Consider the following 20,000-nt stretch of genomic DNA (forward strand, 5'->3'; position numbering starts at 1 on the left):
TTTTAAAGGTGGTCGTCTACATTTTGACTTTTTTCCAATAATCTTATGGTTAGATTTCGCTAAAAAGTTATTTCAGATGATGAATGAACCATGGGGCAAAAAGTTACAGAATTTTTTTTATATGTAAACAAAGTTTTTATTTTTTGGGAGCGTGACTCACGCTTCCAATGTTTACTTTTCTGTTTTCTGAGACCATGTGCTTTACCTAAAAATATCGACCAATCAAATTATTAGCGGCGCATGCGCAAAGAGTCATTTACGGTCCAAAGATGTCTGCCATCTTGCGCCAGTTACGTAAAAAGCAAAATTGTGATCGATCAGGGCGGCATAGGTCTGAATGTGTACATTTGGGGGACCAGAAACAACCCTGAGATGCAGCGAAGTTGGAATTAGGCGCCAAATTCAACCGGCAAGTGGCAAAAATACTATGATGCTCATTGAAAGTTACGTCGGGGGTGTGTTCAAAGTACTTTTGGCAAAATCGCAAGCAGGACAAAGCCCTGGGAGTTTTTCCTGTGGAAGACTGAGCATGCTGAAACGGAATGTAAGTATACTTTTTGACATTACACCCAACCTTTACTTTGATCTTCCATTAACTTTACTTGTATATATTTGAATTCAATTTTCAAACCTAGTTATTACGTTTCACAGTTCTGAAACAAAGCTTGTACGTGTACATTACCATTTCACTGTAGGCTGAAAGGGCGCGTCCGAACATTTCATATTCAAAGGCGGTTTGAAATGGTAAACCGGGCTTACTTTTAGATCTGGTTTTTACATTATGTATTCCTCCACACGTTTTCCTTTTCTCAGCTAGTGTCGTGTCGTGGTGTGTGTCGTGGGAAAGGGAGGGGGGGAGGGGAGTTGCATTCTCAGTGGCCGATTCTACTTCGGACAGATCAAGCTCATCCAGATGAATAGAACTAAAATGTCACATTTGTTTTAGAATCTATAGATCTGTTCTTAGTTTTTACGGTATGGCTTCAGCTACGTTCCGTCTGCGTGTGCCTTACACGAACGACTGTTGGAAAAAAAAAGATTCTGTTCAGATTCATATGATACTATTCAGTTTTTAACCACCACGTTTTTACATTGTGTGATTAAATGATAAGGTGACGTGCATCTTCACGCAGTCGCGCGCGCGTGTGTGTGTAAGGGGGGGGGGGGGGGGGGGGGGGATATGTCTGTCTGTGCCCTGTGACTTCAACATAAAGTGTGTGTATTCAACAGTAACGTTGCACATTGCAGATCTGTGCGCCAGGAATGTGGACAAGAAAGCCGCAGTTTGAGCAAAGATCCAACGGTAAGCTATTTTATTCGAAAGCTGTTTTATTCGAAGACAGCGAGTCCGTTTGTAAGCAAGCTTTTATGATGTTCCTGCATACAACCTTCATCGATGCTACAGGGATACGTGTTTTAAGTTTTTAACATTGAAACTGTGTGTGTGTGTGTGTGTGTACGTGTGTGTGTGTGGTTGGGAGAGAGAGAGAGAGCGAGAGAGAGAGAGAGAGAGAGTGAGAGAGAGAGTGAGAGAGAGAGACTGTGTGTGTGTGTGTGTGTGTGTGTGTGTGTGTGTGTGTTCGCTCTGAAAAAAAACGAGAACACGCAAAAATAAACATCGTATTTGGTCAAGGTATCAGAAATATTTAGTATATGCAGCTAGCTGCATATTTTGCTGATGGTGAAGGGTAACATTTTGTTTTTCTCATAGCCTTTATTCATCAAGCTGACAGTGACAACATAATTAGGCAACACAGACAAATTAAATAGCATATCCACAATTACTATAACAACAAATGCAAGCGGACCAATAGTTGCAACAAACTTCAGGCTAAATAACATCAAAAAGAAAGGACCAGGGGAAAAAGAGAGATCACACGTATCTAAGAAAACAACGGTAACCATTTGTATGTCCGAATGTATCATTAAAACCACGATATCCACATCTTGCCTGTTCTTAGTGTCATGCAATCATGAGTAGCAAGTGGTGTAAAAATTGAGAGACACAGAAAGGCACAGTCGTTCCCATGAAAACGTTTGGCTCACCATCTCAGATTTAGACAAGATTGTACATGAACAAAGACTTAGATTCGACAACCTGGCTGCTTCATGCGCAAAGTGATAATTTATTTTGATGTGTTATCATCACAGATTCCTGCTTGTGTTCGTTCACAAATCAGTCAATAAAAAACAATCACAAACTGCACCCAGGCTGATTAGTTGATGTGTTTAGCGATGGTCTTTTCAGGCCTGGTCTGTTCTGAGACTGTAAATCGAATAGTTTACTCGGGAAGGACTGAACCTTTCACATCAATATTCAACAAAAACCAACAAAACGTTTGAATAACACATACGAGAAGAGGGGAAAAATGAATTTGTGTGCTTTTGTTATCAGGGGAGGGAACCATCTAATCCGAGCAAAATTACCTCCCTTGATTTTTCTTACGTGATACATGTGCAAAGTGAATAAAAAGTGCATCAGTCACAAACAAATACAACTATTTAGCAGGATCAATTAGTACACTTGATGCATATATGAATGTTGATCTATTCAGAATAATAAATAATGTCCCGGCTGATTCTCCCTGCTAAATTATCATTGATATCCCGTCGCGATATAACCTTCGTGGTTGAAAACGACGTTAAACACCAAATAAAGAAAGATCATTGATATTTGTGTTCCCTATGCACAGCGTTTGTTTTTTGGTTGTTGTTGTTTTGGTTCATGTAACGTTTCAGGCGTATTCTCAATACATTTAGAGAACTGTTATGGAAGCCTGAAGATCAAAGACAAAAATGTAATTACCGTAAAATGTAAAAAAGAAAACGTTTTTTCCAATAGCTCCTGCCATTCTGATTGTGGACTTAAGAAGACAAATATACCTGCAGCCCGATTACTTGAAATGTGGCATCGGTATTAAGTGTGTGTGTGTGTGTGTGTGTGTGTGTGTGTGTGTTTTGATGCAGCTGCAGAAGTGAAGGAGCAATGGTTAAGAGTGAGGGGGTAGGTATGCAATATACAAGTGGGTAGATTTGTGAACCATCTGTGTGCCCGCTAGGTGGAAGACGTCCATGGCATCCATATAAGAATACATCGCTGCTCTGCCGTTTCAGGATGAAGTCATATTCAAGCCATTGTCCTGCAAGAAAAAAACACGTCATTTTTAGTCCATATATGCATTTCCGTGACTAAGCTTTGGTTTAATCATCGGCCTGATAATGATGACCTAGAAGCAATAGATTTGTTATAAAAAAACAATTGAAAAAAAAGTAAATTAATTCTTTCATTCTTGTATTTATCAATGTATTTATTCTTTTCTTCTTTTTTTTTCTTGGGTGGTGGTGGAGGTTGGGAGGGGTGTGTGTGTGTTGTAATTATTTGTTTTCAAACCCTTCGGACAGATACTGATGCGCCGGAGACATAGCAGAATTTTTCGGGAATGCATAATCTTGCGATCAGATGTGTAAGATGGTGATTGTTCTACACTACTCGTCATAAAAAAACCTTTACAGATGCGTTTGAGGGCAGATCTTTATGATGAGGCCGTTTATCGTAAAACCAATTATATGACTGGAAAGGCCTTTTATGCCCCTAACTTATTCAGAAAACAGATTGAGTTTACATGACGTAGTGTCGATACAGTGAAACCTACAACACACACACCCCCAAATCAAATTCGCAAAATGAAGGTTCCCGCGTTAAAATTGACAACAAATCAGAACTGCTAAAACAAAACATGTTTAGCATGTTCTTAGACAAAACAATCAAATTTGCATTCAAATCAGTAAGTTTTGTTCACATATCTTGTCTAACATGGACGCTATGGCATGCTGAGCGGTGTAGGTGTCAATCCTCTCAGCAGGCATAAAAGGCAGTTTTTGAAGACGTTTTAGCGGGTAATGAGACAAAAAATGGTACATTTGAGTAACTCGCTAACGCATTGCCTTCAAACTTTCGGAAAGTTGTGCTAACACATGTTGTAAAGTACTTTCGGAATTTCAAGTAATTTGAGACATTAGGTCTGCTGTTATTTGTCATGTCAGAAACAGTTCTTAAATTGACGATAGGTTTTTGCTGAATCATTGAACAAATTTTATTTGTTGAAATCTTCAAGAACAATGACAGATGCGCCACATACTCAAATTTCATGTACATATTTTATCAGACATGGGTGGTATGAGGATTTCAACGCGAAAGTAGTTTTTTAAAGTTGACTCATTCAGAGCGCTGAGCGCAAATGTCGGCCTACGCATAGCAAAGCTCACTGCCGACACGCTTAACTGATCAATGGCTCTTGAAAAAGCATTTTCCAAAAATGTGTGTGTGCGTTTAAACAAGTGCGCTTTGAACAGCCATTGGTGAAACTGTATTAAATTTAAGGGTAAAATGAAGCTTTTCATTTTTCTAAATGCATGCTAATTCTATTTTTTTCTTCTGTTCAATCGGACAGGGTAGATCCTTATTTTTAAAACTCTTTTTGGGATGTCGCATAACAGCAGAACTAATACCTCACATGACTTGAGATTTCGTGTGTACTTTACGACATGTGTTAACACAAATCTCCGAAAGTTTGAAGGCAATGCGTTTGCGAGTTACTCAAATGTACCATTATTTGTCTTATTACCCGCTAAAATGGCTTCAAAAACTGCCTTTTATGCCTGCTGAGAGTATTGACACCTACACCGCTCAGCCTGCCATATATGCATAGCGTCCATGTTAGACAAGATATGTGAACAACACATACTGATTTAGATGCAGATTTGATTGTGTGAGCAAGAGTGACCCTGTTTGTTGTTTTATTATCTCAAATTGAAGAACAACTTTTGCCCACTCAAATTGATTTGGTTCAGCTGTTGTGCCTAGCAGTGTTGTTTTTCCATTTTGAAGAAGACTGGGTGACAGGGTGACCCCCCAAAAATGCAACCCTCAAAAATGCTAATAACTTCTGCATCTGTTGACCGAATCACATTATATTTGGGGGACATAAACTTCAGCTACCGTGACACTTTCACAAAGGGGCAATTTTGTAGATCAAATGGTCAGACTTTTGTGCTATTTCAAAAAAAGTTGCCAAGATGTGGAAGGGACATGGATAGGCTGAAGTTTATGTCCCCCAAATATAAAGTGATTCGGTCAACAGATGTAAAGTTATTCGCATTTTTGAGGGTTGCATTTTTTTAAGGTCACCCTGTAGTTGCCAAAAAATCAGCCTGACTGGGCCATTTCTACTGAATTTCCAGGATGTTGTTATAACATTTAAAGATTAATAACTGAAACAGGACACATTTCTAAAGATTTCATATAACGATTATCCGCCCTATCCGGACACGCCCATCACTTTTCAGGTTGTTGTTTTTTCATCATAATTTAAATGCATAATTACGGCACATCATAGTCGAGTCATGTATAACGTATGGCGATTAACAGCAGTGTGCTAACATTTTTGAAACTGTTTCAGATTTTTAAGTACTATTTTTGTAATTACAGGTCTTGGTAGTGGTGACAAACACACCTGGAAGGACATGTGGCTGCACTTGAAGTAGGCTCCTCTGGGAAGGATCCTCTGTTAAGGTTGCAGGCCATGCCCAAAACCGGGGATGGGAGCCGCTCAGCAATGGACAGGACCAGCTCCCCCGCGGTCATCTCGTTAATCATGTTCTGACCAACACAGTTAAAAGTCCTATTGTCATGAAATAATGTAATGCATTCAAATTTGTATCCATTTTATCTGTTTTAATAGATGTAGTATTATGAAACAAGTGGCATGTAGATATAATTATAAGCCATGCGCACTTGACCGGCATTCATGAAACTTTGTGGAATTATCATCCCATATCTCAGGCCAATGTACACCAAATTTGAAGTAAGTTGTAGAAGTAATTCATGAGTTATCAGCATTTTTTGTTTTTTGTTTTTTTTTTTTGGGGGGGGGGGGTTACTTTGTACATGTTTGTGTGTGTGTGTGCTTTATGCATTCAGATGTATACATATGTAAGAGTGTATGCATTAAATAAGTTGGTATATAATTAAAATTCTTTTGTTAATAAATTGTGTCTCGACTGATTGATGGGATTGTCGATTTTGTAAGTATCCATTTAAACAGCAAACGGAAGTATAGTGTGTCACCACCGCCCCCCCCCCCCCTCCCTCTCTCTCTCTCTCTCTCTCTCTCTCTCTCTCTCTCTCTCTCTCATATGCACACACACAAACACACGCACACACACACACACACACACACACACACACACACACACGCATTTACACTACACAGCCCATACTTGAATAACTGAGATTAACATAAGCACTCAAGCAATAACAGAGAGAAGAAATCTTCAAACCATTACATTTGTAACTACACAAACTCACTGTAAGACTAAGAGACTGGATCTTTCTTCCCGATAACTCTTGGCGGCAGCTTCTTGAGTTGCTGTCCGCATGCGGACTCTCTGTGTCCCCGATTGCGCTGACAAACAATGTAACACTGCCGCACCTGCTGGCCCTGCCCTGCCTCTTCTGACCGGTGGAGACGATGCTTAGCTCAGAGTTGAGACATGAGATAAGCGTACTGTGTTCGACCTGAGTATCGAAATGGACAGCTTTTAGTTTTACAGAAAAAAAAGAAACAACAAAACAAAAGTGTTAAAAGACACAGTCTAAGAAATGGACAAACGGTTATACTTGACGGACATGAATCATAAGTGAATAAAATACGTGGCTTATACCTACCATGCAATACAGTACGTTTGGCATTTTTAAGAACTATAAATGCATACATGAATCGTCTAAAACATGATCAGGTATAAGAAAACAAACACGTACAGATACTCCGATTCACACAATCACTCGTACTACCACGTGAATGTCACACACACGCGCGCACGCACGTACTACGTACACACACACACATGCACACACACAGACGCACACACACACACATCCACAGACATACGCACGCACATTTTACACATACAAACAAACACGCACATTTTACACACATACGGCACACACATAGACATAAGAAATACAAAAATAAAAACCAGCTGCATTCTAAGATTCGACCGGAGAATCTAGATCTCCGATTCAACTGATTCAGTTAGATCTGTAGTTGTTAGTCTTGCAGGAAAATCAATGGCGATTCTGACATCGGTGTTGCGGGTACTAGACTAGTCTACGTAAACTCATTAAAAATGAAAGCACACAAATCAAGGACTCTTGTTGGAAAATACAATTGTTTTTGATTCCGATCCTTATTTTGTAGTCGAAATATTTTGTGTGTGCAGAAATACAAATTTAGATCGATTGCAAGCGTTTTAGATTTCATTGTCAGTGTAGGCTACGTGTGTCACTGTGTCGGAACTGTGCCTCTCGAAACATTGAGTTAGTGTTAGACCTATGCTTTTGCTTTATTTTTATGATGACTCCTTAATTCCTGAACCGAATCATTAAGCAGAGCCTCTTTGTAAACCGCCATCAAACATAAAGTACCGTAATGTGCAATGCTGTAAGCGTAAAACTGACTTTTGAGAGGTTCCCTGAAATGCGTCAACTCGGCTAAGATTTGATATCTACGAATGACGAACACAGTACGTGAACAGAGCAAACACATTGCTTGAAACTGTTTTGGTGCATTATGAAGCCTTGTTTGCAGCCACTTAAAAGTCTTATACGACAAGAATGTATTGCATAATTGATAAAAAGAACTTACCAGAGAACTTTCGTCAAGGCAGCGGCTGCTCACCGCTAGGAATTCTGGGTGGTTAAGCACTTTGAAAACTTCCGGTTTACATTATGTTCCAAATAAGGATATCCTACTACGATTATGTTCCAAATAAGGATATCCTACTACGATGGAATACATCAATGAATTTTCAAACGGCTACACTTGCTCCGTCCTTTGTGATCGGAGGGGGGTGTTTTTTTGAAAGTGTTAGTGAATGGATTAAACATTATAGCGGTCAAATCTCAATTTCTGTGAGAAAATGTAGACGAGGACCTTTAATGGTCAAATGGCGATTTCGGTATAAAAATGTAGACAAGGACCTTTAAGTCGAAAGCTTGATTAAAAAGCAAGTATATTTGCTAATCATTACCCTCGTTAATAAAAAGTGTCTTGTCTTGTCTCTCTCGTGAAAAGAATCCAAAAAGAAGACAGATTATGATATCTGCGGAATTGCAAAAAATAACAAATAAATTATAATGAATTATACGTTCCAGAAAAAGAAGAAACAAATTAAATGCAGTTATGAAGACCCATTATCTTTTAACCTCTGCTTTATTTCTGTATAAATTAATTTCATTCCGTATCTCTTGCCCAATGCGTCATAGTGCATGGCAGACCTAAAGACATTTAACGAAGAGGGATCCGACTTTTTTTTTAAACATAATTGTTTGCCCTTCATTCGTTTTATATGTTTTGATTTAATTTATCATTACAAAACTAAATGACAGGATGCAATACATCGACACATAAAACGGCGGTTTTCCGTATCTGTATAAAGGTAAATTTGTTACAATGTACACCTGACGTATATAATCCGACATTTAGAAACATTGTCCGAAAAGAACACCCGGCGTGACTGTGGCTCAGACTCTCGGACATACACAACCCCAACCCCCCCCCCCCCCCACACACACACACACACACACACACACACACACACACACTCTCACACACACACACGCACGCATCTCTCTCTCTCTCTCTCTCTCTCTCTCTCTCTCTCTCTCTCTCTCTCTCTCTCTCTCTCTCTCTCTCTCTCTCTCTCTTGGGGCGGGGACGTAGCTCAGTCGGTAGCGCGCTGGCTTTGTAGTCAGTTGGTCACTATCAGCGTGGGTTCGATTCCCACGTTCGGCGAGAGATTTATTTCTCGGAGTCAACTTTGTGCAGACTCTCTTCGGTGTCCGAACACCCCCGTGTGCACACATGCGCACGAAAAAGATCCCACGTTCACAGCGAAAGTCTCAGGGCTTGGAAAACACGAAGACACGCATGCATCATCTCTCGTCTCTGATTATCATGATCGTATTTCGATACTTTGACGAGACAAACCCAATGCTGGTGTGTCGAAGAAGACCGCCACAGCGGGCTTGTTCGAATCAAAGTATCACACCATATCTTCAGCGTATTACCAATACCTGTCCCAAAATAGACCAGTTGCTAAGAGGACGTTAAACCCTAATAGTCTCTCTCTCTCTCTCTCTCTCTCTCTCTCTCTCTCTCTCTCTCTCTCTCTCTCTCTCTCTCTCTCTCTCTCTCTCTTTGTCATGTTGTTGTTTATGTTTATTTGCTTGTTTGCTTACTTGTCGATTGTTTGCTGATTCGTTCGTTTACTTTGTTTATTTGTCATGTTGCTTTACTTGTTTATCATTTATTATACATTTGTATTAGAAGTAAGGACCGGTTGTAAGAAAAGGCGTCGCCTTAAACCTCTATCCTTGAAAAATAAAGTTCCATCATCATCATCATCATCTCTCTCTCTCTCTCTCTCTCTCTCTCTCTCTCTCTCTCTCTCTCTCTCTCTCTCTCTCTCTCTCTCTCTCTCTCTCTCTCTCTCTCTCTCTATCTCTCCAAAACACCAATTCAGACGGAAGTGTGTGCGATGATTTACGCCATCCTGCTCCTGAACTACACACAAAACAATGCATTGTAAACACGCAAGGGGGAATAAAAGAAGAAAAATGAGTTTCTAAATACAGCTCCCTCCGACTCGAAAATACTTTTATTTTGGGACACGAATAGACAGACTGTTTGTCTAGGTTTAGCCTTGGGCATTTCCTCCCGTCCCATTTCGGTTCTTCGCGAATTGTCCGCTTGTTCTCTCCGTAATGTGAAGTCACCATCCTTCTCGTATTATAACCATCTTAAGAGATCCGTTCAGCCTGGATAATTACGGGGAGCGTCCTTCAAAATCGACAAATACAAAACCCCTGTGGCCTGGAAGTTATTATCCCAGGTACACTTTAAATTGAAGTGTTCTACTTTTGAAAACACTTTTTTTTAACCAGTTGTAAACACTATCTTCATCTGATACTACTATCATTTAGGTAGTTATACATTGGCAAAAGAAGCACACATTGTAATCGCTATTTAGTGTTTACCACGTGTGCTACTTTTGCCAGTAGAATTAACGCGGAGTACCTCACACAGTGTTCACAACTGGTTACGAATAGTCACGGTATGTTCAAAAGTGGAACACTTCAATTTGCAATGTACAAGTCAGTATACGATCGTTTTCACGACCGGCCAGATGTCTGCATGGGTATGTAGGATAGCTTAATTAGTCCATTTTTTCAATGGATAAAAAAAAGTTGTTCACTTTAAGAAATGCGTTTCTTTGCTTGCGCAGCTTAATCAAAAGACGTATAATATCATTGTGTCTCCTTCCAGATTTTATGATGATGGCTAAGCCTGTGTTAACACAAACACACACACACACACACACACACACACACACACACACACACACACACATTCGCTCACGCACGTACATACACACATACACACACATACACACACACACACACACACACATTCTAGAGACCAGACACAAAGAGGGACAGATAAGTAACAACAACCCCGTGTCCATCATTCCGGGTTCCAAACCCATCACCCCTAAAAGCAGATGTACTTTTTCACATTGTGAACTCAATGAATAAACAACAAGGGAAAGCTTTGAAACCAAAGACGGTTGAAGGGGAGAAGATCGAGGAGGAACAGGGGAGAGAAAGAGAGAGAGAGAGAGAGAGAGAGAGAGAGAGAGAGAGAGAGAGAGAGAGAGAGAGAGAGATAAAGAGAGAGACAGAGAGAGAGATATATATATATAGAGAGAGAGAGAGAAAGAGAGAGAGAGGAGAGAGAGAGAAAGGGAGAGAGAAATAGAAAAAGAGAGAGAGAGACAGACAGACAGAGAGACAGAGAGAGAAAGGGAGAGAGAAAGAGAGAGGAAAAGGGGAAAGAAGGAGGTGAAAGAAACTGAAGGTCTTCTCATCACCACAAGCGTGGCCGGCCAATCAAGGCCACTTTTTGCTGACCAGTGGCTCCAATTGACCCCCGCTAAACAACAGACGGACTTCGGCTCTCTGACAGGCTGTACACAAATCAGTCCCCAATCAAAGCACTCAGGGCCGCGAAGTAGGGGTATTTTACCCCTCCTTGAGGTACGAAAGGATTACTGAAACAATATACTGCACTTGCACTGTCCAGTTGTCGGCACTAGGGGGCTGGGGGTTGTCGTTAGTTGAGATTCTTGTACTGCGCCATAACCCTGAATCTGAAGGCAAAAACCTGCTCTGTTTTTACATTTAGTCAAGTTTTGACTAAATGTTTTAACGTAGAGGGGGGAATCGAGACGAGGGTGTGGTGTATGTGTGTGTGTGTGTCTGTCTGTCTGTCTGTGTGTGTGTGTAGAGCGATTCAGACTAAACTACTGGACCAATCTTTATGAAATTTGACATGAGAGTTCCTGGGAATGATATCCCCGGACTTTTTTTTCTTTTCTTCGATAAATGTCTTTGATGACGTCATATCCGGCTTTTTGTAAAAGTTGAGGCGGCACTGTCACACCCTCATTTTTCAATCAAATTGATTGAAATTTTGGCCAAGCAATCTTCGACGAAGGCCGGACTTCGGTATTGCATTTCAGCTTGGTGGCTTAAAAATTAATTAATGACTTTGGTCATTAAAAATCTGAAAATTGTAAAAAAATAAACCTACATAAAATGACTTTTGAAGTTTGTGGTCTATGTGGTATGAAATAAGTATCTTGTTTCAGTCAAAACTCAGAATCTGAAATATCTCTTGGTAGTATTTGTTGTATAAAATAATTAGCTTATTGTTTCGGTCAAAAGTGGGATTCTAGCAAGGCATGACGATTCGTCTCAAAACAAGAGCTCAGTCTTGAATCAAAAAGAGGAGGCCTCAATCTGTTATTTTCATGATTACGATGTAGAGGAGGAGGAAGGAGAGGAATCGGGGGTGGGGGAGGAGGATAGTACATCTGCTGCTGCTGAGGATGATGATGCTGATGATGATGCTGCTGCGGCTGCTGCTGTTGCTGCTGCGGCTGCTGCAGCTGCTGCTGCTGCTGCTGCTGCTGCTGCTGCTGATGATGATGATGATGATGATGATGATGATGATGATGATGATGATGATGATGATGATGATGATGATGATGATGATGATGATGATGATGATGATGATGATGATGATGATGATAAATGAATACATCCCTGCGCTTAGAACTGTACCCACGGAATACGCGCAATATAAGCCTCATATTGATTGATTGATTGATTGATGATGATGATGATGATGATGATGATGATGATGATGATGATGATGATGATGATGATGATGATGATGATGATGATGATGATGATGATAACTATGAGGAGGAGGAGGAAGAGGATTGCCAACATATTCAAATGTTACTCATATCATCGGCATTTTACTGATCAGTTTTGACTACCCATCCTACTATCGACATGTGCATCCCAGACCATCATGTATACAATACAGCCCCATCATCTCCAGACTGCTCAACCACAGCTTGGGCCAATCTCCAGACACCAGACACTGCAGGGGGAGGGTAACGCCAGGTCACCAAAATACTTGAGGGCAAGCCGCGAGGTCAAGGGTCAGCTTATTTGCGGATCTGACCAATAGATGACCAGCTGGTGGAAGGGGTCAAAGGGGAAAAGACCAAGAGTCTCGCGCCCAGCTGATAATGAAGACGTTCCGGCGTGTCAGAGGAGAATAGTCTTCGTGTTTTCTTCTTCTTCCCGAGCTTTGACTAAACAGCGGAGAGTTGAGAGGTGGAGAGTGGATACACTTAGCTGTCTGTATATGTGTATTCTTTTACATCTTTGAAGGCCCTGTCTTTCCCGTGAAAAACAAGTTTTCTCCTTCTTCCTGTTCTTGACTACACAGCGGAGAGTTGAGAGGTGGAGAGTGGATATAATACACTTAGCTGTGTTGATTTGAGGCTTTTAAAGCTCAGTCCCAGTCTTCCCCGTGAAAATAGGTTTTCTTCTTCTTCCTCCTCTTTCTGACTAAAATGCGATTATTTAGAGGGGGAGAGTCAATACACTTAGCTGTCTGCAATATTTTACAACCTGAAAACATGGTGTGTTTTATTCACTTTTGCTGTATGATAATCATTCCACAAGGAAATAAGGGACCGGCACGGTTGGCCTAGTGGTAAGGCGTCCGCCCCGTGATCGGGAGGTCGTGGGTTCGAACCGGCCCCGGCCGGGTCATACCTAAGACTTTAAAATTGGCAATCTAGTGGCTGCTCCGCCTGGCGTCTGGCATTATGGGGTTAGTGCTAGGACTGGTTGGTCCGGTGTCAGAATAATGTGACTGGGTGAGACATGAAGCCTGTGCTGCGACTTCTGTCGTGTGTGTGGCGCACGTTATATGTCAAAGCAGCACCGCCCTGATATGGCCCTTCGTGGTCGGCTGGGCGTTAAGCAAACAAACAAACAAACAAGGAAATAACATATGGAACGATAACATGCAAAGTGATAATGGACACGTTCTAAAAAATAATAAGCAATACACATTTACGATGACAACATCCGTCGCGATATAACCTTGAACGGTTGAAAACGACGTAAAACACCAAATAAAGAAAGAAAGAAAGAAAGAAAGAAAGATGACAACATAGCGAACAAGTGATAGCATCATCACTTAACATTCAAAGTATGTCATTATGTATGTATGGTCCTTCTCCTGCACACCGTCAATTCGGCTCATAATCTCCGATCCAGTCAGTCTTTGACACGGGATCAGCCACCCCTCCACTTGGACACGTACACAACATCAACAGCCTCAATGTTTTCTGATATGCAGAGAAGGAATTGTTTATTAATTGATATAAACTATAAGCCCCCAGTACCAATTAAATCTGCGTAACTAATTTGTTAAAATAATATTATTTTAACTTTGCCCCACAAGAAGAGGACAGCAAGTTGATTTTTGGTATGTGTCGCGACGGGCGCAGCGGCGTGGTGGTAAGACGTCGGCCTAATCGGAAGGTCGTGAGTTCGAATCCCGGTCGCTGCCGCCTGGTGGGTTAAGAGTGGAGATTTTTCCGATCTCCCAGGTCAACTTATGTGCAGACCTGCTAGTGACTTAACCCCCTTCGTGTGTACACGCAAGCACAAAGACCAAGTGCGCACGGAAAAGATCCTGTAATCCATGTCAGAGTTCGGTGGGTTATAGAAACACGAAAATACCCAGCATGCCTCCCCCGAAATCCATGTCAGAGTTCGGTGGGTTATAGAAACACGAAAATACCCAGCATGCCTCCCCCGAAAGCGGCGTATGCTGCCTGCATGGTGGGGTAAAAACGGTCATACACGTAAAAATCCACTCGTGCTAAAACATGAGTGAACGTGGAACGAAGAAGAAGAAGAAGAAGGTATGTGTCGAAGTGGAATGATAGTCTTATACCCCCGCCTAGCCTAGCCTAGCCTAGTCTGAGCTGAAGTGCTGACAAGCCGAACTGAATCCACACCAAACAAAACACCAAGAAAGGTATGTTATTGCAGAGACATAGATAATGTATGTCTCTGGTTATTGGAACGTCTATTGCAGCGGTCTTTTTAGTAGACCGACAGACAAACACTAAAATACAGAAAAATAAATTCCAATGTTCGAAGAACATAATTATACCTTTCTTGTTTTTTATTCAGAATTTTAAAACGTTAGCAGTCTATTATTTTATTGTTCTTGGATTGCTGACAAGAATTGTTCTCACACACAGGATAGAACCGTGCCTTTAAATGGAATAAATGTACTCGTATCTTTCGTCCAAAGCATGTCTAGGTCCCTGATGGCTCGCCACGAGGTGGAACTGAAATACGGCAAGGGGGCGGAATGGGAAATTCTAGACAAGGACGCATGGCAAGAAAACAAAAATTCTTTGTTTCCTTTCAGCCTGATTGAAAATAGAGGATATCACTGTCGTCTGGGCGCACTAAAAGCGAAGGAAGAAATCCAGTAAACTTGATACTGTGGTGTTTTTGTTAATGGCGAAAGCAAGCACTGAGAGCTGGGGGTCTAAACTTTCCCTTGTCTTGTCTTGTATCTCGTCTTGTCTTGTCTTGTCTTGTGGATTTGTGATGATAGCAGTGTCTGGCGCCGAGGCCTGTCTGTGGCTTGGGGAAGATTCCCTGAAAGACAATGGGTGATTCAGTGAGATTTTAATGGGCTGTTACTATAAAATCAGACAGAAATTCCATTCCCCTGACACTTTGGGAGGAAGCTGATCTGATAATTCTTGATTTTCGGACCCTGGTGGCAGCAGAGTTTGGGCGACATATCATGATAACGGGGCAATGTAGAGAAGCTCTCTGTCTCGCAGTCTGCCTCGCTCGAACTCTTTTCAAAATCTCACTAGCTCTCTCTCTCCCTCTCTCTCTCTCTCTCTCTCTCTCTCTCTCTCTCTCTCTCTCTCTCTCTCTCTTTCTCTCTCTCCTCCGTCTGTCTGTCTCTGTCAGTCAGTCAGTCTGTCTGTCTGTCTGTCTGTCTGTCTGTCTCATTTGATTTTATGAATAACCACATATGTATGCTCTTCATGCCTCATCTTCATCATCATCATCATCATCATCATCATCATCGTCATCTTTATCATCACGTGCTGAAGTTTTCTGACCTCCTTTTGTTGGTAAACTTTTTAACTTTTTAATTTTTAATTTTTCAATTTTATCATTGTGTGTCTGTGCGTCCCAAGGACAGATTGTAAGAAAAGGCGTGGCCTTAAATCTTAATCCTTGTTAAATAAAGTTCAATTCAATTCAATTCACTTCAATTCAACTCTCTCTCTCTCTCTCTCTCTCTCTCTCTCTCTCTCTCTCTCTCTCTCTGTCTGTCTGTCTGTCTGTCTGTCTGTCTCTCTCTATCTCTCTCTCTGTCTCTCTGTGTATCTCTGTGTCTGTCTGTCTGTCTGTCTGTCTGTCTCTCTGTCTGTCTGTCTGTGTCTGTCTGTCTGTCTGTCTGTCTCTCTCTCTCTCTCTCTCTCTCTCTCTCTCTCTCTCTCTCTCTCTCTCTCTCTCTCTGTCTCTGTCTCTCTCTCTCTTTCTCTCACTCTCTCTCTCAGTCTCTCTCTCTCTCTCTCTCTCTCTCTCTCTCTCTCTCTCTCTCTCTCTCTCTCTCTCTCTCTCTCTCTCTCTCTCTCTCTCAGTCTCTCTCACTCTCATTTAAAGGGTGTCTTGTTTCTTCCCGTCTCCTCACCCCGCAAATGGTAAACCGACGCCAGATGTGTTTAATCGTGTTTAATCTTTCTGTCGCGGCAGATCTTTTGATACGAGTATATAATGAAAAGCACTGTGATGGCTCTCAGGAACACATCAACAAATGATACCACTCATCAAGAACATCCTCTTTAGTCAAGTCTTTGTAGCCTAGACTTGAAGATCTTTGTTCGTTACATGTGTAAAATGTGTTCTTCTCTGTCAATAAGCTTTGTGGACATGAATTGTTGAAGTTGAGAAAGCCTAATTTTATTTAGGACAAGGGGGGATTTATATTCTATAAACAAAGAAACAATGTGGGCTATATATAGAGCGCTTACACATCCCCTTGTTTCTTAGAGCATAATTATGAACAAAGTATAATGCAATGTTATACTGGTTCTATTTTCACAAGGTTTGATTAATCAGTGACGTATGCAGAAAACACAGAAAACACAGAAAAAACAGAAAACACAGAAATGTAAGATGAATGATCATGTTAACATGATCAATATTCTTCCTGACGTTTTTCTTCCACTAATAGCAGGGTAAGGTACAATACCCTAGCTTCTTTCTGCGCAGAGGTAAAAATAACAATTTGGGATTGATTCGTTTAATTGTTTCACTCGGCGATTGCAACAATAATCTTACGCTCTTAAACACGCCGTTCATTTGCCCTTTTTCTTTCTGACAGATCCGAGCTGTTAGTATTTTAAAAACCCACGTAAAATGTTATATGTTCGTTCTTTTCCTCATTAAAATACTTTTGGATTTCGCAAAGAAAGCTTGAATATTCAATGAAGGGACGAATAAGCATATCCTGAACCGGCTGTCTGTGAAAACAAAGAATTGCTGTAAAATGGATCAGCAAGCGTTTCATTCTTCAGTATTTCCCTGGCTCAAAAACATAGCTATCCAAGTGTTTGGAAGAACGGTTGAAAACGACGTTAAACACCAAATAAAGAAAGAAAGAAAGTGTTTGGAAAGTCAACGACGGAAAATGGCGCTCCCAAACCCATGCATACACGACCCTCAGTCGGCGTGGCCGCAAGACCCTCATGAAGGCAAAACAGATGCTGTGAAGGGTATTTATTCATTCATCATGAGTTTTCCTGACTCAAAAGCAAGATGATACGACGTAGAAATGACTCTGATAAAACCATAAGACCATACCAACGCACACACACACACACACACACACACACACACACACACAAACACACACACACACACGTACACACACACACATTCACCCACACACACACACACACACACACATCACACACACACACACACACACACACATTCACACACCGTCACATACACACACGCGCACGCGCGGGCAAACAAACACGTACACACGCACACACACGCACACACACACACGCGCACACACACACACACACACACATTATATCACACAGCCACACACACACATATCAAACCCTCCGACCCTCCAGACCTGTCTGTGTGGGGCCGACAGAAGCTCTTGAAGGCAAAACCAATGTTGTGAATGGGTGCATTCAGCGACGTCAAGACACCACTGACTCACTTGGCGCCCCTTTTGCCAAAAATCTCAAGATCTGGGGGTACCCCTTCTGCCCCCAACCCCCCCCCCCCCCCCCCTTGCCTCACGCACCTCCTCCCCCTGCCAGGCTCTTTACCCAAACCGCCTGCTTCTTGTTATTTATTATTTATTTCCTATACAAACATACAGACGCCGTTTGTCAAACCACCTAGCTTCCATTTTATCATCTTTTTCCCTCTCGTTCCATCTTCCCCCTCTTCCTTCCCTTCGTCAACCCTATCACCCTCCCTAGCCCCCCCCCCCCCCCCCCCCCCCCTCTTTCTTCATTTGACGGTTCAAGAATCGGTGCCAAACCCAGACATGAACTTACCAGGGACATAGGCAGACAGAATAGGTGTCTGGTTGCAACTTCTTGTTTATCTAGACTTCTCTTTTCTTTCCTTTTTTTTCCATCGTTTTTTTTTTTTTTTAGGGGGGGGGGGGGGGGGGGGGCTGGTGCTGGGGCTGGGTTACCGCGGCAGGGAAATGACAGTTGGTGTCGAAGGCGACAGAAAGGATTTGTCTCCAAACTCTCTCTCTCTCTCTCTCTCTCTCTCTCTCTCTCTCTCTCTCTCTCTCTCTCTCTCTCTCTCTCTCTCTCTCTCTCTCTCTCTCTCTCTCTCTCTCTCTCCTTAAATAAGTTACTGCTTTTGGCTATTTAAAAATGTTTTGCTTTTTGGCTGTTTCTAAATGTGGTATGTAATGTGTAATACCGTGTATGTCTTTTAGGGACGGCAGGCTGGAAAATTAGGCGTTACCTAAAACCTCCATCCCTTTTGTAATAAAGCTTTGAATCTGAATATGAACCTGAAGTCTAATTCCCTCTGCCCCCAAAACCACAGCCTTAACTCGCCCATGTTGATTATGCCTCTTCGTTCATAGGATGAAACTATGCAGGCATGAGACCAAGGGTAGGGCGGATGGTGGCGAGAGAGGTGAATGGACGGGGAATGTTTACAGTGCCGTGTGCCGGGCTGTGAGCAGTGCCCACCAATGTTTAGCTCAGGCATCGTCGCGGCAGACGCGCCTTAGTTCTATGCAGGAAAATGCAGCGCGCTATTCTGGCCATCTGGCCAACTTTCGTCCTCATCTCTAAGGCAGACTGATACCACGAGGTGTAAGTTACACCCGCCTTCAGGCGCAGGCACTTTCAAACGCTCGACTCAAGACTGTATACCACGGTTTTCATGTGTATGACCATTTTTACCCCGACATTTATGGCATCCATACGCCGCTTTCGGGGGAGAAACCCTTGTTGATTCCATGTCTACGTCATTTGTCAAGATGATTGTTGATTCCATGTCTACGTCATTTGTCAAGATGATTGTTGATTCCATGTCTACGTCATTTGTCCAGATGATTGTTGATTCCATGTCTACGTCATTTGTCAAGATGATTGTTGATTCCATGTCTACGTCATTTGTCCAGATGATTGTTGATTCCATGTCTACGTCATTTGTCAAGATGATTGTTGATTCCATGTCTACGTCATTTGTCAAGATGATTGTTGATTCCATGTCTACGTCATTTGCCAGGATGCACTGTGCCTCTTTCCTATGGAACGGGATGTAGATGTCTATAACGTAAAAGATTAACTTGTATTACCCGGAAAAGGAAGATAGGCGGAAAAAAGGTGATGATGACGGGGGTGGTACGTACGGAACTGGAAGTTTTCAACACTAATGGTAAACAACATAAGACGTGTAATGCCGGATTCAATCTACGCATAAACTTTGCCGAGTAAACAAAAACACTCCAAGGAAATATTCCGAAAAAGTAAGGATTTGAAAGAGACGACGTGGAAGCAACGAGTGAAAAACAGGACAGAAATCTGGAAAAAACATCCTTGTAAATTTTAAAGGTTGGCAAAGATGATCCCCAGAGAATTCCTCCCGATGTTCGCCTTTTAAGAATTTTGAAAACCAAGATACACTGCGGGTTGCAGAAAGAAAGGGAGGCAAGGAAAGGTAGAAATAAAGAATGAAAGAAAGAAAAAGACATAAAGAGAGAGAGAGAGAGAGAGAGAGAGAGAGAGAGAGAGAGAGAAAAAGAAAGAAAGATAGAAAGAAAAGGAGAAAGAAGGAAAGAAAGAAAGAAGGAAAGAAGGAAAGAAAGAAAGAAAGAAAGAACAAGTCGCGTAAGGCGAAATTACTACATTTAGTCAAGCTGTGGAACTCACAGAATGAAACTGAACGC

The 20,000-nt window shown here is 41.7% G+C and overlaps 1 protein-coding gene and 1 long non-coding RNA gene across 2 annotated transcripts in view; both read left to right on the forward strand.

Moving 5' to 3' along the window:
• The window catches only part of LOC138964245 (uncharacterized), a 421,872-nt gene that overhangs the window by 89,837 nt on the left and 312,035 nt on the right, over positions 1 to 20,000 (forward strand). The gene's annotated exons all lie outside the window — the stretch shown is intronic.
• On the forward strand, positions 7 to 6,064 carry LOC138964236 (uncharacterized). Its single transcript, XR_011455057.1, has 3 exons — positions 7 to 544; positions 1,249 to 1,303; positions 5,489 to 6,064. It is a non-coding gene; the product is annotated as an uncharacterized lncRNA (long non-coding RNA).

The sequence above is a fragment of the Littorina saxatilis genome, linkage group LG4 (assembly GCF_037325665.1).
Source record: "Littorina saxatilis isolate snail1 linkage group LG4, US_GU_Lsax_2.0, whole genome shotgun sequence".
In the NCBI taxonomy this organism is placed as follows: Eukaryota; Metazoa; Mollusca; class Gastropoda; order Littorinimorpha; family Littorinidae; genus Littorina; species Littorina saxatilis.